This window comes from Sciurus vulgaris (assembly GCF_902686455.1).
Source record: "Sciurus vulgaris genome assembly, chromosome: 1".
In the NCBI taxonomy this organism is placed as follows: domain Eukaryota; kingdom Metazoa; phylum Chordata; class Mammalia; order Rodentia; family Sciuridae; genus Sciurus; species Sciurus vulgaris.
In genome coordinates this window covers 37,213,973-37,237,604 of record NC_136461.1, presented here as the reverse complement: position 1 = coordinate 37,237,604, position 23,632 = coordinate 37,213,973, and the positions used below count along the sequence as shown (strand labels likewise).

The following is a 23,632-nucleotide window of genomic DNA, read 5'->3' as shown; positions in this document are numbered from 1 at the left end:
CCACCACCATCACCACCACCGGGTTATTTCTGAGTCCTGAGAATCAAACAAGAAATGTGAGGAGCCCAGTGGTGCTCCAGGTAAGATACAGTGGCTTGAGTTAGGTGGGAGCTGGGCCTGGACAAGCTAGAGAGAGTCACTCAATGGGAGGTCATGCTGGGTGTTGGGAGAAGAGAGGCTGACTCAGAGGGTCAGTCAGAGAGACTCCCAGATTAATGAGGGAGCCTTAATCCCTGTCTTGGGGTAAGAGGGGAGATAAGACCAATAAAAATGAGAAAACAGAAAACAGGAGCAGATTTCCAACTCCCAGTCCCCCTTCCAGCCAGATGTGCTCCCCATCCCCCAGTTCCTCCCTCCTGAAGTATCTATTCTCAGGTTATTAAACTCCCCTCCTGAGCAGCCCAAGGTCAAGGGTGGCACTTGTCTCTTCCCAGCTCTATCATCTCTGCGTTCACAACCTGCACAGGGCAAAGACTTGGTAAATGAGCAATGTGGTAAATATCTGCATGTGACATTTTTTATGGCACTGATTTATACTGGTTGTGGCTGGTGTTGAAGTCACATTGTCAAAAGTGAAGGAACTAGCCCACTCTATGGATGGGAGACCCAAGTCTTAGCCCTGGCTCTGCCATTAACTTCCTTTGTTCCAAGGTGGTCTGGAGACACTCTTTTTTCCTCCATGGGATTCAGCTTCTCCATATAAGAGGACCACACAAGAGAACTCTGAATCCTACCAAGTCATAAAATGCCCCACGGTGGTCAAGGAGGCCCCTGTAAGTATATTAGGCACATCTTATAACCCCACAGGGAATGCCTAAGACCATTATCTCATTTCTCCCATGGCACCTCCAATGCCCCCCATGATTACCACTACCTGACCATTTCTGAGTCCTGGGAACCAAATGAGGAATGTGTTCAACTGTGAGCTTGACCAAGTTAAGCCATGTTACCTTGGGTATTTAAAACCTCTCTCTCTGCAGTCTGTGGAGGCTGGAAAGAGGCACAAATTCTTACCCATTTAGAAATCTACCTTGCAGTGACTAAATTCCCCAGGATTAAAGCTTCCCACTGCCCTTTCCTCTAAATTCTCCCCTGAGGCCACTTAGGGCTGAGTTGGAATGTTCAGTCTCCCACCCTCATCCCAGTAGGCTGGTTATAGAAGCACCATCCCTGGGGATGCTCAGCTGGATGTCACATTGACAGTCCCTGGCCCAGTCGTTTGCACAGGGCCTGAGTTTTGCAGCACAGAAGGCCCAGATCACCCAGACTGTGAGCAGCTGGGAATGAACTTGGCCAAAATGAGAGCTAATGGAGAATGTATGATGGTCCTAGTTTGAGCCTTAGCTTGTTCAAGATGAAGAGACCGTCAGGATTATTTTGTCCAAATTTGAGAGTGAGGCTCAGAGAGGATAATAGAACTTTACCCAAACATCATTTGCCCTGTTGACAAGTTGGAGGTGAGAGAAAAACAAATCGACTTAGGGAATCCAGATGGCAGAGAGGTCCTGGGCGAGCAGTGGAGCTCTTGAGGGTATCAGTAGCATACACAGCTGGAGAGATGGCCACAAAGACAAGCCTGTCACTAGCAACCTGACCTCTGCTCCTGTGTGACTACTTTAGAAAACATGATCTACTTTGTCTTCAAGGTGAATTGCACCCCTGGGGTTGTACACTGTGGCAGCAACACAGCCTCACCAGCACAAGCAACTGCCAGCCAGGTGAATGCTTCAGCCATTTAGTTGGGACTCCTCAACCTAGAACAGAGGCCGTGCCAGCCCCAGAGGTAATGTGCCCCAGCTGTGGCGGCAGCCCCCACCAGTTCTGCACGAGATCACACCAAGGGCAGCCTGTGGGTCACATGTCTAGACAGTCAGACTGAGAAGGGCTCAGCATCTTGGGAGACGTTTCCTGAATTCCTCCCACCTTCGGGAATGGAAACTGAGCTAACCGGGAATTTGTTCTAATTATAGGGAAATAAGGAGAATTGAACAAGAGCTCCTCAAGGCTGAGTTCTTCCGTAGGTTTCTCCAGCATGCTCCCTTTGTTCATCTTTTCAATGAGAAACCACAAGGTAATTCTGTGCCAGCCCCACCCCTGGCGGGGCATGGGGCTTTAGAGAGTGAGACAGGGACCCTGCCCAACAACAGTGCCTGCCTGTGGCAGTAGACACACAAGCCCAGCCCACAACGTTACAGATACCAGTAGCAAGGAAGTTTGGGGTAGGAGATGTGCAAAGGGACAGAGGCTCCCCTAAGCCCAGGCTGGAGGTCGATAGGCTATGGACAGAAAGCAGGGTGAGGTCCTCTTTCCTCTCACCTTCCTGCACAACAGGGTCTGGCTGAAATGCCACCTCCTTCAGAAAAACTGGCCTCCTCAGGACACACCAGTGACCATTCAGTACTTGTCCACTCGACAATCTTAACTGAGGACTCAGAGTGAGCAAAAGATGAGCTGCCCACTTCCAAAGTTTATGGCTGTGCCTCTTAAGAAGCCTTTGCACACATTTCGCCCGTCAGGCCACCTTCATGCTGTGTGTGTGTGCGCGCGCCACTCGCATGTGTGTGCACATACACAAGCGTGTTTCTCTTGCTCTCAAGCATTTCCCAGTGTCTTTCAGGAAGCAGCCAGATATAGCAGTGAAGAACATGGTTGATGGAATTGAACACTCATAGTTATGTCCTGAGCTACCACTACGTAATCTTAAGGAAGCTTCTTAACCTCCATTATATTCATCAAATTGGTACAAGGACAGTTAATTGAGAAGGTTGTGTGGATTAAATAAAGTAATTCAAGTACTCTTGGCGTCATTATGAACAGTGTGTGAAACAATCCCTGTACTTAGCACGTACCTCGTAAATGCCTGGTACTTGACTGATTTTGGGCGTTGCGAGGAGGATAGATATGTTTTTGTTGAAATAAATATAAATAATGTAAAATTACCATTTTAACCACTTGTAACTGTACAATTCAGTGACATTAAGTATACTCATAATGTTGTACAACCTGATGTCACCATTATCCATCTCCATAACTTTTTCATCATCCTAAACAGAAACTCAACTCCCTTTATGTGTACCTACCTACCCCATCCCCCCAGGTCGGGGTAACCATTATTCTACTTTCTGTCTCTATAAATTTGCCTATCTTAGGTATCTCATACATGTGTGATCAAGGATGTTTATCCTTTGCCTCTAGCTTACTTCACTTAGAATACTCTTTTCAAAGTTCATCCATTTGGAGCATGTGTCAGGATTCTCTTCTTTTTTAAGGCAGAGTAAGTGGTCCAGTGTGTGAATATACCATGTGGTTTGTCCCTTCATCCATGGCCCTTTGAGCTGTTTCTGCCTTCTGCTATTGTGAATAATGCTGCACCATGCATTGGTATACATGTGTCTGAGTGCCTCATTTAAATTCTTTGGCCTACATACTGAAAAATGGAATTGCTGGATCTGTTTAATTTAGGGGGTACCCACCATCCTATTTTCCATAGCGCTGAACCATTTTACATTTTCACCTGTCATGTGATATGTGTGATCTTGAAGTAGGATTGAAAGAGTATGCAATGGTCTCTTAAGTCACCTGGCACTCTTCTGTGGAGATGCTCCCCAGGGCAATGGGAGCAGAGTGGAGTCAAACTGGGTCAAGCCAGAAAGAGGTGCTCAGTATTGAAAGGCGTCTGGAAGCAACACTATAGAGAAAGAGTGGAAGTGCCCAGAGTACGGAGTCTGACCAGAAGGCCCTAGAGGATGTAATGCCTGCTTTTGTGTGTCCTCCGGGGGCAGAGTGGGCAATCCCAGAATTGGAGTAAAGTCCTAGAAGAAGAATTCCAAGGAGACTTGATCCATCTCAGTATGAAGAAAGGAAGACTCCTTGAGAGGCATGACTAGCAATATGGGTGGGGAGCTCTCATATCACCTGTCATTGGAGGTGTGCAAGGAGCAGCTGACCTCCTCTTGAACAGAGGTGGGCTAAAGGGCATTGGAGGTTAAAAGTTAGTTCTGGAGGTGGTTGAAAGTCCATCTGAAGACAAGGATTGCATAACTGCCACTCATTCAGAGAAGTTCCTCCCCTGCTTCTCTGAAACCCCACATTGGCTCAGACATTGCTCAGTCCTAGCAGGGGTGAGAATCATTTCCATTTATTGATGAGCATATTATGTGACTATTAAGTTCCTATGGCTCCTGTCTTTTTTCAATTGGAAATAGTACCATGTACATGCAAAGGAAGACTGCCAGGAATGGATTTTGGAAAAGTTGGGAGTAGGGGGAGTTCCTTTCTGGTCTTCAAGGACCTCCAGAGTCTGCCTCCTCACCTGCCCCCTGTGTCCCCAACTCCAGCCTTTTGCCAAGGCACAGAGATAACCTTAGCTCCATCTCTGCTTAGCACCCAGACTTCCTGCTCCAGCCACTCTTTCTCTTACACTTTTTTTCTCTTTCCAACCAGTCCACTTATGATCCTGGTATATTTCCTAGGATACCTTCTTGGAGTCTCTCCACCTACACTAATCCTACCCACCTTCTTCCAGCTCATCCAGAAAGCCCACAAAGGTCTCCTTCTTCCACAGGGCGTTGTCTCTTGGGATGCTGCTTAATGCAGTCATTCATAGATATTTATTTATCAAGTACCCACTCCATACCAGGACTGTTCTAGGCACTGGGGACACCTCAGTCAAGACAGGCAACATCTCTTCCATCTTTGAGCTTATATTGTAGCCAGAGACACAGAAAATAAACATAGAAACAAATACATAAAATCACTTGATGTAGGGATGATTGCTGCAAAAATAATCAAACAGGGACTACAACAGGGACTGCTCTGTGGAACGGACAGGGAGGAAGGACCTCTCCAAGAAGTGATATTTGAGCCAAGACCTGAATTATGACAAGAGCCTGTTATGGAAGGATGTGGGGGAAACCCTCCAGGCAAGTATGAAGGCAAAAGTCCCAGAATAAGCTTGGTTTGTTTGAGAAACCAGAAGGTGATCACTGCAGCTGCAACACAGAGGTCAAGGCAGAGTGGATGACGTGACAAGAGGGAGACAGGCTGGGGAGATGATGGAAGCCATAGGAAGGATTGCAATGGAAGCTACTTGAGGGTTTTAAGCACAGAAGAGATATGATCTGTCTTATGATGTAGGAAAAAATATCACCCTGACTGCTGCATGCAGAAGAGCTCATACTGGGGAAAAGTGGAAAGCGGGGGGCCATTTAGGAGCCTATTTCAATAGAGCAGGTGAGAGGGGACAGTGACTTTGACCTGGGAGGTAGCCATGCAGATAGTAAAAGAGTCAGATTTGGGATAGATTTTGGAGGCACAACAGATTAGGGATCAAAGGAAGAACTGACAGAGAAGATGACACATTTCACTTGATTGTTAAGTTACAGAGGATAAGTAGTCCTCCAGACAAAGAGAAAAGAACATTACAGGTAGGGTTTTTTGTTTATTTTTGTTATGGGGTTTTATTAAGATCCAGAAGCACTTGGACATGATGATTATGAATGGCATGTACAGATCAGTTCTCAGAGATGATGAGTGAGAGGTAGGACAGGTAAGTATGTAAATGTCTTGAGCATCGTGGGAAGAACTTAGCTTCCATTTCTTAGGGTTAAAGGGAGCCAGTGAAGGTGCTAGCACATGCGTATTTACAGGAAGACCCATAGGAGTCTCCATGTGGAGATGTGGAAGATGCCTTCACAAGTATTTCATGGGTCTTTTGTAGAAGGCACCTGATATTTACCAATGGTACGTTCTCCTTTCCCTGTGCCAAAGGCAATGTGGTGACCAGGCTACGTTCTGTTTTGAGTTGTGTTCTGCTACGAGTTCTCTGGACACCCAGATCCCTGGGGGACAGAGCCAGGTGGCCAGAGGCAAAAACACAACCAGCCTTCACTGCCTAAGGCACCTTCCCGAGCACTGCCCAACTTTACCCCTAAGCCAGTCACATGTGCCTGGGGTAGAATGACCAGCCAAAGAGAGGCTGCTGGGCATGATTCCTTGCGGATATCCATCATTCAGTCTTTTCTAAGGTCTGACAGAGATGCTAATGTGTTCGCTCTAGCCATGGCTCCATCTACAAGAAGCTGTTTGACTCTGGGCAAACATCTTGCTTGAGCCTTGGTTTTTCTGTCTGAAAAGGGAAAAGACTGGACTTAGTGACCCAAGGTGTCTTCCAGCCACAGAGCTGTCTGGCTTTTAATCCTGCCCTGTTTCTGCTCAGAACCCCTTTGTACATCTGCTCTTCATGGAGGGAACAAAGCCACAGTGTTAGTTTGGAGCCAATTCTGCAAACGACCCCAGTACTGCAGTCTGAGAGGCCCACTGGGATTCACTGGAGGGAGCAGCAGAATCCTGCTGGGTCTTCTCTGCCCCATGTATTCTGGAAAGCACTTGCAAAGCCTGAATTCTCAGCCCACACGCTGGAGCTAGCCATCCTCCCTTTGAAACCTAAGAAAGTAGCAGGAACAGCCATTTACCTGTCACATGGTTTTCATAATTTCCCTGGCACCTTCGCTAATCATTGAAGTGGGTTTCGGCGGGCGGTGGTGCAAGCTCCAGGTCTGACGCGAACGTGCTGGACCGCAGCTCGTTCAGAGGGAGAGAATTGGAGCCGAGATCTTACGGTGCCCCTCCTGAGTGTGTCCAGCCGCAGGGGTTTGCTCATGAATATTTGGGGGCCCTGATGAAATCCAGGAAGCCAGCTGGGTCGCAGGAGGGTAAAGCAGATGACGCCCAGCCCTGAGCCGGAAACAACCCTGTGTGGTGTAAGGGGAAGGGGAAGAACCACAGAGTGCTGAGAAGACACTGAGCCACTTGGATGGGGGCAGTGAAGCGCATGACCTGTCCATTCCATGTAGTCTCAAAAGTTATCCTTTGTTCCTTCTCTGCACACATGGAGATTAATGTGTGCAGTGCCAGGCACTAGGGTTACACTGGTAGGACATTGGCCCAGTCCTTTTCTTCCCAGAAATCCAGATTAAAGGGAGCTGAGTATTGTGGTTCCAACTCAGAAAGAGAGGTCAGCATGGCCTCAGGTGAGGGCTTTCTGGAGGGGGAGTCAGGAAGGACACAGAGAGAAAGAAAGGGCTCCAGAGCATCAGTGGGAAAAAGCTTGGACTTCAGAACAGGTGTGGTGTCCCGCTGTCTCCCTGAGTCTTTGTTCTCTCATCAGTAAAAAGAATGCTAGTTCTAGGAATGTTACAGATATTAGACAAATTCAGGGCAAAATGAGCCCTGGAGGGGCTGGTGTTGGCCGAAGGTGATACAGAATCTGGGGAGAGGAATCTACAGTGCTGTCTGCTCTCTCCCATCCCTCGGGGCCAGGGTTGGGGTAGTAGGGCCTAGGCCAGCACCCCAGACTGCTTGGGCCCCAGTGGCTTGTTTGCCCCCTACTTCCTGAGGGCATCAGCACGGCAGGCTTCTACGGCAGGCGGAGAGGCCGGGCCCAGTGAATTTCCACAAGCCAGGAGGGCCCCACTCTGAGGCTCACACCTAGGGGAACTTGAGATGTGGGCCAAGTTCAGGCAGTGGGAGGGGAAGGCAAGTGCTGCGTCGGCTGGATTTGGTGGGGAAATGGGCCTCCAGGGTGGAAAAGGAAAATAAAGAGAAAGATTCTTGCTGTAGCTTGCTCAGGGAGAGATGCCTCCCGCGCCACAGGCCCTTACTGGAGAATTAAGATTCCAAATCTGGCCGAGCAGAGACCTACCTCCTCCAGGAAGTCTGCTTGGGTGACTGATTCCTTAGGAGCTGGCGCTGCTCCAGCCTTTGTTCTTGTGAATGGCTTCATCCTCATCTGCTGAGTACATGAACACCGCCAGTCCGGTAGGGTTCATTTTTTATGCATAGTGTACTTCTACCAGAAAAGACAAAAGGGAGAAGAGAAAAATCGCATTTATTGAGCCCCTACTGTATACCTCACCCTGGATTGAGCTCTTCTCATATTTCATAGTTCTTCTATGAACCGAGAAACAGCCCTTGAAGGTAAGAACCCTGGTCTCTGTTGGACAGATATTGAAATACTCAAGAAGGTGTAAGTTCCAGATTTAGAACCCAAGTCTGCCACTCTGAGCTTTTCTAAAATCACCCATTCTTCAAGGCCCAGATCCTCAAGGTAAAATCAAGGTCCTCCGTGGGAAGAGTTTATTCTATGTGCTGCAGTGAAATTAAGTTGGGGAATGCTGCTGCTTCAACATCCTCCTTGAGTCTCCCAATTTGCAGGAGCATACCCAAGACTCTGAGAAGTCCTGCAGAGGAAACACCTGACTTCCTGTACTAAGTCCAGCACTCCCGAGAGAGGGACTTCAGTCACATGACAGATTCTAACATCCCCCAAGGTCTCCAGGTATACACTTTGAAATCCGCTGTCTATAAAGCAAAGTTTGCCAAACTGGTAGAATTCAGGAACAAGCTCTCAGAAATTTAAGGTGGGCTGTGAAGGCTGAATTAGATGTGAATCCGAGGGCAAGGGGAAGGAGGGCATATGGGACAGTGGAACAGAGTGAGGAAAGGCCCAGAGGTGGGAGTGAACATGAGGAATCAGACAAGGAGGCAACAGTCCCAGCTGAAACCCATTGTCTGATGTACATGAACTGTTAACATCCTTTTTGACCACAAAATCTTGTCTTTAAGGCCAGAAGCACATTGTGACTATGAGTCATGCTGTCAGGAGTTACAAGCAGGAGGCAGTAGTTGAAAAGCATATGAGTTTGTGTTCCTGTGGCCTAGGAGACAGGCAGAGTGCAACATGAGGGACTTTAGTTAGACTTTGGTTAAGCCATCAGTTGAAGATCCACAGGCATTATCCTATAACCCACCCTTTGCTACTGTTCCCAGCACTGGAATGCCCTTCTTTCTGCACATTCTCCTCTTTCCAACCTGCACTGTTGGAAACATACTCTGTTTCCTCTGCAACCAGGTAGTCCTCATCCACTTCTCCTTCCAAAGAAGATGCTGAAGACCTATGCAGACATCAGTACATGGAATCTTGGTAGCTACATTAGCAAAGAAGTGGTCCTGTCAACCTCTGCCTAGGACTGAGTAGTAGGCACTGTGGGGTACTATGCAGTGATAAACACTGGTGTGTTCAAGTATTGGTCACCCGGGTGGGAAGCTCCTGGAACTTTCCTATGAGACACAGGTGAAGGAAAGGAGTGGGGTAGGGTGGGACATTTATAGATGCGAATACAATTAAAATCTTCATGTAATAGTTCACATTTGTACAACCCCTTCGGTAGTCTGGAGTGGTGATTCTCAAAGTGTGGTCCCTGAGCCAGCAACAACAGCATTATCTGAGAACAAGGTAGAAATGTAAATTCACTGTGCCACTCCCAGAACAACTGAGTCAGAGACTAAAGGTGGAGCCCAGCCGGGAATTTTAATAAGGCCTTGGGGTGATTCTGAACCATGCTAAAGTTGGAGAACCACGGACTTACATTCCTGTTATAATAATTACTTCTCATGAGAAATAGGCTTATTGTCCCTCCCTGAGGAAAACCTCTCAGAGAGGACTTTTGCTCAGTCCTAGGACTTGGAGCAGAAAAGCTACAGACCTGGAGGCCAACCCAGCTGAGACTCTGCATCCCAGTCATTCTGTTCCCAAGGACACCAGATTCCATCTTGTAGGGGGAGGAGCTTCCCGGCAGCAGGACTGAGTGGTCTGCCCAAGCTACTAAGAGAGCTGTGTGCCTTGGCCTAGAGACAGCCTTAATTGGCTCATTAATAGCTGTGATTAGCAAGAATGGAGAAGCCTTTATCTTTGAAGTCCCTGGGCTGTGCTAGAAGCTCATGCAGGGGGCTTGCTGTGGCTAATTAAAGCTCAGCTGCGTTTCCTGTTAAGGGCCCAGAGTGTTAATGGTTTCAAGCGAGAAAAATTAAGCTTCAATTTCCATTCATAGGTAATGGATAAAACCAGTAGAATGAAGATGAGAAGGGGCCTTTTAAAGGGGCAGAGCCCCTGGGTTGGAAGAGGAGCTCTGGGTCTTTTCTGAAGTAAGTAGCCCAGGAGGTGCTGCTGACTTGGGGACATCATAGAATGGGAGATGCGCTCAGATTCCCACAATGGCAGTGCTTAGGGCTGATTTCTTCATTCTCACTGTTAATATGCTTTTGAGCACTTCTGCATCTGGCCCCAGATTATACCTGCTCAGGTGGGTGCGGATGGTGAATGTGAACTGGGTGATAGACATGGCGGTAACAGGATGCCTGAAGTTTCTTGTCCAATGGTCTGACTATTTCCGTTGATTTATCAGTAACCTTTCCACAAGTACTTACTAAGTGCCATGCCCAGGACTGAGGACTTTACATTATCTCTATAATGTTCTTAATAATCGGCAGAAAATATGCAAGGCACAGATATGTTAGCTAGTTGATCTGCATCTGAACCATGGACTGAACCCAGTTCTCTCTCATTCAAAATCCCTTGTCATTAGCCAGCAATGTTGCCAAGCCTCCGTGTTCCTTGAAACTTTTCTGGAGCCAGAAACGTCAACTCCAGCCACACCTCTACCTGGTGAGAGGAACTGGGACTTCTTATCCTTTTTTATTTTTCTCCCACCTCCATCCCCTACCCCACATGTGGGAAGGTGATTGAGAAGGAACTTTTTCTGAGAACATGTTCTGGTTAAATGAAGGATTTAAACTAGATCCCAGCTATGTGGATAAAAACATACAGATGATATTTCAGAATCTGGAGTCAGGATTCATGGTCTGAAAAATGGCCTATTCTTATTTAATCAATTGCTTCCTCTGAAAAGTGTGATCAAAGCAAGCAATCAAATCTTAGAAAGCTTGATTGATAAATTTAAAAACTGGCCAATAATTGGTATATAAGTTCAAATAAGACCCAGATAGTTAAGATAACTATACCAGAACACCCAGAGCCTGGTCCATGTGGATTCCTGGGAGCCCTTCTTTGCAGCTGGGATGGGCAAAGGTTGTACCTTCCTCAAGACCTGAGAAAAATGTCCCCTCCTCCTGGGAGGTGCCCCACTGCCCCACTCTAGCCTTCCTTTCCCTATAAGTGGCTTTGACTCCCAGTTTTCTACCATTGTTTTTTTCAATGACTTATTTCAGAGTTCAGTATGGCTCTGCCCCCTGCCCAGTGGGTCCTGAGATTCTTAAACAGTCAGAGTCATCTCTAACTCCCAAGGGCCCAGGCACACAGAGGACAGCAGGCTCAGTGAGTTCTGGCTGAATGAATGAATGGATGGCCATACTAACTGGAAGAGAGAGTGTTTCTTGAGCTGGATTCATCTCTGCAAGCTCTGGGGTTTTGTGTCTTCCTCACAGTCCTTCAGCATGGGTGGTGACTGAGGGTCTTCTCCTCTGCCTCCCATTGGTTGTGAGGGTAGGTCTAGTTGCCCCTTCCTCACTGAAGGAAGTGTCAAAGAGACTCAAGGAAGAGCTTACTGAAAGAACAGAGAACTTGCACCTCACCAAACTGCCTTAGAAATGTTTTTTCCTTAGCAGAAAAAGAGTTAATCTGTATGTGTGAGCCTAACCCCACCCATTGCAGCTCCCTCCCCAGTGACCCATATCAAATTAGAAGGAGGTCCCTGCCCATGAGATTGGTTATTCCAGGCCAGGCAGAGCAAATAAAGCTGAGGGTAGGACTGGGGTAGCCAGGATGGAAACATTGGTAGGGCAGAGGGGGCAGGGCCAAATGACCACTGTCACCTGGGTTCCCTCCAGTGGATTGGGAAGGGAACTTCTCCAGCTCCAGGACCTACTAAGAAATGCATGGCTCTCCTTGGTATGGCAGGTCTGTGTGCCCTTGGCCATGAAGGTCAACAGGTGAAGAGGAAATAGCACACAGAGAAGCTCTGGCTCACTCATTGACCATGCTGACTCTTCATAAACCCTCCCCTCCACCCGTGAAATGGGGCAACAATAAAAATGCCACCTTCAGGGTGTAGTTGAGATCAGAAGCACAATGGTCAATAGAATGGAGCTTTTGTGAATTGTTACTGTGAACTGTTGGGTGCCACCTTGCCATATGACTCCCATAAAATTCGAAAATGGTGTTGTATATGGAGGGAAAAACAGACCAAACTGTTCTTGGGGTGAGATGAAATTCAGTTCTCAGGGAACACACTCCATGCCAAGCCTTAGGTTGGTAGACACATAACTCTGTATTACGTACTTCATTAATTTCCATAGCCAATATTTGGAGTAGGGATTAACCCATGGAAAAGATTGGAGAATTAAAACCAGAGAGATTCAAAGAGGTAAAGCCATGTGCCACACATTAGTCTCAAATGTCAAGACTGAACCAGGCCCCAAACCTAGGACATTCTAACCCCATACTCGTGCTGCTTCCCCAACCACAGACACCTATCTGGGCTCCATGTCTGCCTTGCACTGATTCTGATTTCTCAGGCAAGTCCTTTCTGCTGTGCCTGTGATATCCTTCCCACCCTTGAAGGAGCAACTCATTTCCATCTGTTTAATCACCTTCCCACCTTTGTTCAGGACCACTGCACACTTCAACGCCACTTGTGCACTAGTTGAAATCAGCACAGTACCATGCGTTCCAGCATGCCTCCTGCAGAGAAGGATTATGGGAGTCTGTGCCTCTCCCTTCAAATTGGAATCCCCAAGGAGACAGAGCCTGTGTTCTCATTCTTCCTCCTCAGTCACAACCTGGTACAGAGACTTGTGCAAAAGAGGGGCTCAGAGAAGATGAAGCTATCGAGTTTCCCTTCTCCAGTCCTGTCCTGGAGATGGTGGAGAGTTGGGCTAAATCACCCCTTCAGGGTGTAAGCTCTATACACCAGTCTCTCCCATCTCCTCTCTAACTTCATCTCCTGCTCCAGCACTGCTGGCCCCCTTGTTCTTCCTTCAGAACATAGGTCGCTGCTGCTCAGGACCTTCACATCTGCTCTTTCCTCCACCTGAAGACACCTCCCCACACCTCCTTTCTTTACTTCTTCAGGTTTTCCTTTCCTGACCACACTGTTTAAATTGTATCAGCATTCTCTATCCCTCTCCTCTGTTTTATTTCTCTCCAATTCATTTATCAGCATCTTTCATAAAAAAAAAAAATTACTGATAGCCACTCTACCTCAGAATTGCCTTGGGAGCTTGCTTTAAGATACAGATTCCTGGACCCCACCAGACCAACCAACCCAGGATCTCAGGGGTTGAAGACTGGTTATTTGTATAAATGCTCTCTGGGTGATTCTGATGCATGGGCAGGGTTGGAAACTGTTTTTTAAAGAAATCACTGGACAAACTAAGGTCCCTCCCAGATGGAACACTGTTTAATGGACCAAACTTCAGCCTCAACTCTGACCTTTGCGTCCACCCTCCATGCTGCCCATGCATCCTCCCTCAAAGCCATGTGGAACTCTGCTGTTCCCGGGCAGCAACCCTCTTGGGTCTCTTCTGCTTTCCTTCATTCTCCTGCCTCTACTCTAACGTCCTCTCCAGTACTCTCCACTTATTTTCCAAAGCACTGCTAAGATGCCACCTTGTCTGGGAGTTCTATCTCCTTTGACCAACTCAAGTCAGTCTCTGACTTCTTCCTCTGAATTCAAGGGGTCGCACATGTACCCCTGGTACAGAGTTTACCCCATCATCTTTCCTTATGTTTTCAGGAACTCATTTTCGGTATACTATGACTCCTGACTCCTTGTTCTTCCTTCAGAACATCACTCAGCACCAATCAGCACTCTTGCATCTGCTGTTTCCTCCACCTGCAGAACCCTCCCCTCAGCTGCCTTCTTCTGGTCTCCAGGTCTTCTTTTATAAGGCATTAAATGAGTCACATTCATTATTTCCAGGGCCTAGCATAGTACTTGGCACACAGCTGGAGCTTCCTAAGTACTAAGTATGAATCTGACCATTGTTTCCAGTTCAAACCCGCTCTTAAGACAGGATAGACCCTGACAGGATCCCTCCTACCTCCCCATCATTGACCCAGCCAGCAGCCTTTCCCTATTCGAGGGCATTCCTGCCTCCAGGGAATCCAAGTCTTCTTCTACAAAGACTCTAGGCCTCATCACAGCCCTGGGGGTATTCTTTGTTCCTGAGGAAGACCTTCTTTTACCTCCCCTTTTTGGGTTACACTTGACCCATAACATCTCGGAATGCAGTGAGAACCATTCCCGATGGTGCTCCAGGCAGAGAGGAAAATAACATCACACACACATGCAAATGCAACAGGGCAGCTCTAGAGCCTGGCACAAATCATCAGAGACCTCTGGGCGCAGCCTCTTCACTCCTCAAAGGGCCAGAACCAGCTGGATACTCGCATAAGGTCACTGGACCCTTGCAGGACTCAACCCCTTTCTGTGAAGGGCTCTTTCCCTTCCCCACCTCTCACCCTGTGCCTGCCAGGGAACGGCTGGACTTCTTCTTAATGAGAACCATGATTTATATTGGCTGGGCCCAATTAGCGCCAAGCTCTCTCGGGCCGCCAAGTGCCCCGCCGGCCAGCAGCTGAGGCCTGTCTGGCAGGACATATTTGGAAGATGAAGCCATGCTGCACGCTAAACTCAGCCCAGGAAAGAGCAACTTGACTTGGATGCCCACCAAAGGCTGCCAAGCTTGGCTCCTGCCCATGAGTTGGGCAACACGGCCGTCTGGCAGGGGCTGAGGCCGTGCTTCCCTTGCAAGAGGGGAGAGGCTGGTCCAGGAGAGCAGCACCCCAGGGCAGCATGCCCTCCCTGGGCTTGGCTGGGCCCAGCAAGTTTAGGCAGTGAGAGAACCCTGAGTTGAGAGCCAGGAAATCTGGACTCAGACCCAGCTCCACCACCAACTCCTTATGTGTGACCCCAGCACATGGTTTATTTCCTCTCTACATCTTAGCATCTCACCTGTAAAGTGAGAAGGATTTCCTTACTTGCTTCAAAAAACATGTAAGGAACATTAAAAAGGGTCTCTGCTCTCTTTAAGCCTCAGTTTCTTCAACCATTAAACAGGACAAGCAAGGCCTTTCCTTCCCATGAGCGGCCATGAGGAGTTGACGTGTAGATCAATACACAGTACCTGGCATGCAGGGAGGGCTCAATCAGCCATTACCTGCCCCCTTCAGATGATTAGCATCCCAATGGAGGGGTTGAGGGGAGTGGGATTCTACCTCTCTGACGCTTGGTTTTCTAAGATGCCTTCTTCAAATGGTTGCTGTGAAAATCAAGTTTGGAAATTGAGACTCAGAAAGTAGCTTGTTGTGTACATTGGTACAACTGAGAATTGGTAGATTTGGGTTTTAGATTTAGATCTGTCAGACCCCTAAGTCCATGTTATCTCTAGGACACCAATATCCACTCCCCACCCGCTAGCTTTCAAGCCCTGCTTTTAGTGGTGGGCGTGTAGCTTAGAGCTGGCCTGGAGAGGCCCAACACACCCATAGATGCACTCCCCCAGTTACCACCCCAGATCAGCTCTGCAATGTTGATGGCAGAACTTCTGAAAAACCCAAGCTTCCAGGGGAAGAGACTAAGACAGAAAGCAAGAGAAGACTATCCTGGTTCCCCAGGGAGTCACACGCAGGCCCTAAAGAGAAAATGGGCAGGCTCCAGGCTCCAGCCAAGTGCATGATCAGCCCTGCTGGGCCACACATTCTCCTTTCTGTGGACCCTAAATCTTCCCTGCTCTTCAGAGTGGAGGCTTAGAGTTGGAGAAAGAGAGCATGCGTTTTAGTCCCCATTCTGTCCCTACCTTCTTACAAGACTTTGGACAAGCACTCTAGACTCCTGGAAAGTAGAAGTGGCAGGCAAACTCCCTGGTGTAGGGATCCTTTCATAATAGAAATATTTTCTCCTATAAACTTCCAGTGGGACTCCTCTTAGCTTTGTTTCTTCATTCTGTTTCTTCAACATCTCTTAACAAAAAGAAAAAGCTAACAATCCCCCTTTCATTTGTTAATGTCTCTGGGACATTCGGCCGGGATATAAAGAATGCAAGGAAGATGGCTGTAGAGCCCAGATAAATCTGCAGCTCTTCATCCCCACTTGGAGGGGGACACATCAAGGCCCTCGCCAAACCCTGTGAACACGAGAGCCTGCAACTCCCAGAGAAATAAACATGCTTCAGAGTGAAAGAGGAGCCAGCGGAAGTCAATAAGCTTAGAGGGACTTGAGAGGTTTTTGGATGTTTAAGGCAGAGCATTAATTCATTTTGGGGAGTTATAGGCTGCTAAAAATCAAATTCGGACTAGAAAAATAAAAGCCCATGAAATGCCCTAAGTTTTTACCCCAAACCTGCCACCATCCCCTGCTCTCTTCTTTCCTTCTGAGGAGATGGGACCCAGTCTGTGGACATTTTATTCCGCTGTATACCCACTTCACCCTAGTGTTAAATATTCAGAGGGTACCCAATAGAAGTTTCATCTGTGATCATCAGCTTTCACTGATCAGGGCCCCCAAGTAGACGGTAAAGATGTGATCACCAGAAATCAGCCTTCTTCTAAGGAGGTGGCAGGTGTCCACTTTGGCTAAACTCACATACGTTGCAGCCCATGGATTCCAGGAAGGATGGTCAGCTCAGATGTGATTCATTCCAGCCACAGAGCCTCGGGGTGTGACCTTAGATAAATGAGCATGCGGTGGAATGTATGAACATTTGGAACAAGGACATCAAGAGACACCCTGATCCAATCAACTCAGAATGGAATACATGTCTGTTTACTAATCAGCAGATGGTATCTTTCTGATCTCCCAACTGCTGGGAGTGGGGAGCCCAGAGGAATTGGAACAGAAGGAATAGATAGATATGTGAGAATGGAATGAACACTAGTTTACAAGAAAGTTAGTTATTGAATGGAGAATAAAGGTCAAAGACAGAAAAAGAATTTAACCCTTGGTATTATCAAAAAGACTAGCACTATGGTTTTCTAATTCTATAGAAATTTGCTTTCCCAGTATCTAGATTCACCCTCACCAAAGTTTTTACCATTATGTTTATTTTACAGAAGGGCAAACAGAGGCACAGAAGGGAATATTGGTGTCTTTCTCTAATAGCTTGTTAGTAAAAGCATTAAATGTCAATGCTACATTGACCATCAATTGATCATCAATTGCCCAGCTTCCCGCCCACCGCCCCAGGAAGACTGATACACAAAGAATATTGAAAATTTTTGAGTCATTAATTAAACTTCCTTCCAAAGTGACTGCATAGGAGATTAATGGCCTTTTGCCCTATGTCACACCATAAGGGTGGCAGGTTTCTTCTGAGAGACTTGTTCCCTTCTCTTTACTTTAAATGGCTCAGTTGCCCAGATTCTTTGCTTAATTCTCCTCTTTTGTTTTATAAAGACTGTCCTTAGTGCTCTCATTCATATCAGTTTCCCAACTGTACATGTTCAGCTTGGATTCTTCTAAGATCCACAGCTGCATGTTCTACTGTGGGCATTTTGGACTGAGCATCCCAACAGCACTTAAAACTAGACTCAGTTGTTCTGTTCCCCTTGGTAATACTGTTCTCTCCTTCACACTCAATTATGTTAGAAGGAAAAGAGGGAGAGAGGGAGGAAACAAATGAAGCCGGGTGGGGGAGACAAGAAGAAAAGGAGAGAAGGAGGGTGGATAAAGGGACAAAGGAAGGGAAAGAGAGAGGGAAAGAGAAGAAGGGAGAGAGAGAGAGAAGATGGATGTGTTGAAGAACCCTAGAAGTTGGACTGGAGAGTCTAGTCCAGCCCTTCCTTCTAAAGATGAACAAACTGGCCTGACGAATCAGACCTGGGGTTGGAAATGCTGTCTCCTGACATCTGGCCTGAAACTTGGTAAGAACAGTAACATAGAGCACTAACGAATGACACAGGGAAGGCCGAGGGCCGGGGAGGAAACCTGGGCCTTCGATTCAGATCACTCATCCCAACGTGTAGTCATGGATTTGTCCATTTACACGAGTGATGTTTGTTTCTGCAGGAACCATATTATGTTCACTGCAAAACCCATATCACTAGCACAGGGTGCACACGTAGAAGGTACTTGCTAAATATTTGCACCATTCCTAGTAGCCACAACATAGAAAGAATCTAGGGATTAATTTAATCACGCATACGAGGGACCGCTATGTAGAAGAGTATAACCCTAATTCGGAACACAGAAGGTATGTGAATAAGTAGAGAGACATCCTTGCTCACAAATGGGTTGACTTAATGTTAAAAACATATTCCTTCTCCAAAATCAATATAAACATGTAATATAAGGCAAGTCAAAATTTCAGTTGATTTTTGGAGAACTCAATACAATTTAAAATGTACATGGAGAAATTTAAATGCAGTTAATCTAAAATCTTTAAACCTTAGAAGAAGAAGAGGGGAGAACTCAACTTCCCCAATATTGACATGCTACAGTCCACAGAATAAGCACTGGGTAGCACTGACACAAGAACAGGTAGACTCCTCTGTCACACAGCAGAGGTGCACATGAGTAGTCTCTGTCCCTCCAAATCCCTTCTCTACACTGTTCTCTGCCTTGCTGCCAGAGGCCAGCCTCCTGCATGTCATTAATCATACTCACTTGCACTTTCAATCCCTGCTGAGTTTGCCACCAAGAGACACTGGAAGGAGGTTGGAGGAAATGGAGAAAGAGGGTAGTTATGCTCTATCTCTCCTCCTGCCAGGTTGCAGGTAGGGCCTAGGCTATTAACTACTTTGAAAACCAAAACACCAGCTACAGCTTTCTCTTGGTTTTGATAGCTGCTCTTTCAGGACCCTTGCCCATCCATGCCTGGTAGATGGGTGCTGGAGGGCATCCCCTGTTGCTGTTGAGTGCTCCTACTACCTTGTCTGTGTTCTTAACCTGGTAATACTTTATTAAGCTTTCCTTGGTTAGTCCATTTGGGCTTGTATTCTGTTCCTGCTAAGACCCTCACAGATGCATATATGAAAGAACTTAAAATACAGTAGAAATAACGTGACAAATCAATTTAGTACTGACAGATTGAGGAAGTCTAGCTTATTATAGGCCAAAGGGTAAAACTTGACCCCTTACTGAATATAATATACAAAGGTGGGTATTACATGGATTAAAAGAAACAAAGGTGGAAGAATAATAAAGTTATTAAAAGAATAGAAAAACATATGCTAAGAGAAATAAGCCAAACCCAAAAAACCAAAGGTCTAATGTTTTCTCTGATATGTAGACACTAATTCACAATATGGGGTGGGGGCTAGGGAAAAATAGAGTTACTTTATATTAGGTAGAGGGGAGTGAAGGGAGGGGAAAGGGTATGGGGGTAGGAAGGATAGTAGAGTGAAACAGATATTATTACCTCATGTACATATATGACTGCATAACCAATGTGATCCTACAATATGTACAATCAAAAAATGAGAAATTACTCTCCATTTATGTATGATATTTCAAAATGTATAAATGCATTATGCTGTCATGTACAACTAATTAGAACAAATTTTAAAAATTTTAAAAAAGAATAGAAAAACATAAAATTACTAAGATATGTAGAAGAATATCTTTATGACTTAGATATGGGGAAACTTTTCTCAAACATAATCTTAAAGGAACTTACAGTAAGATAAAAGGATGAATTTATTTCATTATAAAAATATTTACAATCGATCCAGAGTACTATGGAGAAAATAAGTAAATAAACAAAAGATAGGACAGAAGATATTCACAGTGTCCAAAACTGGCAGGGAATTAGTATCATCTTCTTGTTTCTAGAAGATGCAAGGAACACCTGTAAATAAGAAAGAAAAAGAGAAGGCTCACAGGAAAATGGGCAGAAGATATACATGCACAGGCAATTTTCAGAAGAAGAAACTCAAAAAGAGGAAAACCATGGGAGAGTTGCTCAAATTATTAGTAATCAGAGAAATGCAAGTTAAACCACAGTGAAGTGTTTCCTTAAGTAATTTACACTGAAAAATGTAGAAAGCTGGATAATGACATGATTTGCAGGGATGTGGGGATATGGAAATTCTCAGGATGGCAGGATTATGGAGTGAATCAGCCATTTTGGAGAACATTCCTCATCATTTTGTCAAATTAAGTGTATGCATACTCTGTGATATTGAGCTCCTGGGTATGCATTCTCCAAAAGTGCTAACATAGGTTTTTAGGAGAATATGTACAAGGTTATTCATTGCAGCATTATTTGTGAGGTCAGGCATTTCTAGGCAACCTGGTAGATAATCACTTAGAGAGTATAAAATGTGTAGAATTCACCATTGAGTATTTTATAGAAGTCAGAAGAAATATGAATTGAACATAAAATTATACTCTTTGGTGATAAAGAATCAGATAAAGTACAGAATACCATTTATATACATTGAAAATACATGTACACAGAAGAATAATACATATATTTGCAAAAATATATACAAATGAGAAATACACTATAAACACCATAATTGTTGCCTATGTATTGAGAGGGCAAAAGGGAATGAGATATGAGAGTACATTAGAATTAAGAGATAGACAGATGATGTAAGTGGGTAGGTAGACAGACATACTGAATTCTACCACTAACATGGCCATGTGTTCTGTAGGTCATAAAATGGTGGTTTATTTTAAATGAAAAAAGGAGAAAAACGAAGATAAGTGAGAAGAGCTAGTAAGGTAATAAAAGAAATAAAATGGAATCATGAAATATTAATTAAAAAGTGGGGGGGGGGATGAATAGAAAACTAAGACCAAAATGATTTAAATCCAACCAGATCCATAACCACATTAAATGCAAAAAAAAAAAAAAAAGTCAAATTAAAATAAAAAAGGAAATCTAACTACATGGTGCCTACAAGAAAAACACTTCAAATATAAAGACACAAATAGGTTACAAATGGGTTATGGAAAAAGATATATAGTGCTAACACTAATGTAAAGTAAGTGGGACTAGCTTTATTAATATCAGACAAGGTAGACTTCAGAGCAAAAAATATTACCATAGATTAAAAAACCCCTTTCATAATGACAATGGGGTCAATTACTCAAGAGGACAGTGACCAAAATGTATGTACATGCACAAAATAAAAGAGTTTCTAAGTACATGAAGAAAAACCTGACAAAAGTGAAAGGAGCGCCAAAATTAAATAAAATATCAAAAACAAGAGAACTCCAAAATTATGCTTAGAGACTTCAACATTTCTCTGTCACTAATAGATTTTTTTTTAAGGAGTAAAGTTTAAGAGGACTTGAACAACACCCAAATCTACTTGATGTAACTTATATTTGTAGAAGTTTCCATCAAACAATTCTTTTCAAGGGTCTACAGAACATTTTGAAAAATAAATCTGATTCCGTGCCATAAGTTCAAATAAACTTAAAAGGATTGAAACCATACAAAGTATGTTCTCTAACTACAAGAGACTTGAATTAGAAATCAAGAACAGAAAGATATCTGGACAATATCCAATAATTTGGAAACTAAATGACAGTTATAAATAGTAAATATGGTTAAAAGAACAAATCACAAAAATATTTTTAATTGAACGAAAATGAAAACATATCCAAAATTATGAAATGCAGGTAAAACAAAACATATACAATTAAATGTTTATATTAGAAAAACAAAAGGTTTAAAATCAATAGACTGAGTTGTTTATATCTTAAGAAGTGAGAATAGGGATGGGGTATGTGTGAGCCCCTAGGTTCAATCCTGAGCACTGTTGAAAAAAAGAAAGGAAAAAAAAAAAAAAAGAAAAAGAAGAAGGGAAACTAAAATCTAAGAAAAAAACCACAAAACAGTATAAAATAAAATAGAAAAACAGAGAATATTGATAAAACCTGAAGCTGGTTTTGTATTTATTTATTTATTTGTTTGTTTTTATATATTTTTTAGTTGCAGGTGGACACAATACCTTTATTTCATTTTTATGTGGTGCTGAGGATTGAGCCCAGTGCCTCACTCATTCTAGGCAAGTGCTCCACCCCTGAAGCTGGTTATTTAAGAAGATCCATAAAACAATCAACCTTTGGCCACTCTGATTTGGAAAAAGAAGAAACAAAAAAGACTGAATTACTATTAACAAAAATGAGAATGGGGCGGCTATTCCAGATTCATCTGATCATCTCAGCAGGTGTAGAAAATAAAAGGCTACAGGAAACAAGAACAATATACAAAATCCAACTGGATTTTATACACTCTCAAGGAACAATCATAAACTTAAAATGCTATCTACAGGAACATCAAAAAACACAAAATACTTCAGGAAAATTTTTGCAAAAGACCTGTAGTTGTGTGTATGGACGTATTGCTGAGAAAAGTTAAAGAAAATCTTAGGAGAGAATTATGTTTATAGATTCTAAGACTCAGTCTTACCAAGATGTAAATTCTCCCCAGATTGATCTAGAGGTTCCTTGAAATTCCAATTAAAATTCCAGGTGACATTTTTGCAGAAATTGACAAACTGATTCCAAAATTTGTATGAAAATACAAATGATTTGATAGCCCAATGTATTTGAAAATGAATACATTTCAAATTCGAAGACAAGACTAACTTCACGACTAAGTAAAAATCTATAGTAATAAAGACAGTGTGGTGTTGCTGTAAATATAGATATGCACATCCATGAGGCAGAATATATTTTCAAAAATATACCCCACATAAATTTCAAAGACACACCCACACACTAAATGAACAATTGATTTTTGATAGAGGTGCCAAGGTAATTCTATATCAAAAGGTTATCTTTCCACAGGTGGTTTTGGAATAATAGATCTCCATCCACAAAAAGGTGAAGACTGGCTGTGCTGTAATCCTGGCAGCTCAGGAGGCTGAGGGAGGAGGATCAAAGTTTTGAAGCCAGACTTAGCAACTTAGTAAGGCTGTAAGCAAGCTACTGATACCCTGTCTCAAGACAAAAATAAATAAATAAATAAATAGGACTGGGGGTGTAGCTCAGTGGTTAAGCATCCTTGGGTTCAACAACTCCTGGTACTAAAAAAAAAAAAAAAAAAAAAAAAAAAAAAAAAAGATGAAGAAGGAAGACAGGGAAGAGGAGGAGGAGGAAGAGAGGACTGCCACAAATCTGAAAACATAACTAAAAATGGATCACTGCCCTGAGTGTAAAACCTAAAATTATAAAACTTTTAGAATAAAACAAAGGAAAGAAAACCTTAGTGATCTTGGGTTAGACCAAGATTTCTTAGATGGGGCACAAAAAATACAGATTGTAAAATAAAAATAATTGATGAATTGGATTTCTTCAACATTAACACATTTGCTCTTCAAAAGACACTGTTAAGGCCAGGTGTAGTGGTGCACACCTGTAATCCCAGTGACTCAGGAGGCTGAAGCAGGAGGATAGCAAGTTCCAGGTCAGCCTTAGCAATTTAGCAAAGCCCTAAGCAAGTTAGTGAGATCCTGTCTCAAAATAAAAAAATAAAAGGCCCGGGGATGTGACTCAGTGGTAAAACAGCCCTGGGTTCTATCCCCAATACCAAAAAACTCCAAACAAATACACAAAATCACTAAACACACACACACACACACACACACACACACACTAAAAGATGCTCATCAACATCATTTATCACAAGAGAAGTGTATTTTAAAAACACAATGAGATACAACTTTATTGTCACGAGGGTGGCTTGCACTTACAGTAATCGGCAAGACCAAGGACAGGTGAGGTGTGAACGACTGGAAATCCAGCCTATTGGTTAATAACTGCCTCAAAATATTATCCATCAGTCATAGCAGTGAGTGGCCACAACTGTTATGAAT

General features: G+C 44.2%; 1 long non-coding RNA gene across 3 annotated transcripts; it reads right to left on the bottom strand.

Moving 5' to 3' along the window:
* Positions 1–359: 359 nt before the first annotated feature.
* Positions 360–16,974, bottom strand: LOC306670397. 3 transcript variants are annotated; one of them, XR_013766389.1, is made up of 4 exons: positions 11,215–16,974; positions 7,703–7,849; positions 6,474–6,752; positions 360–6,127 (listed from the first exon to the last, which is right to left on the bottom strand). It is a non-coding gene; the product is annotated as an uncharacterized lncRNA (long non-coding RNA). The 3 variants fall into 3 exon arrangements; XR_013766390.1 differs by having other exon boundaries at positions 14,986–16,974; XR_013766391.1 differs by having other exon boundaries at positions 7,703–16,973.
* Between the last annotated feature and the right edge of the window lie 6,658 nt (positions 16,975–23,632).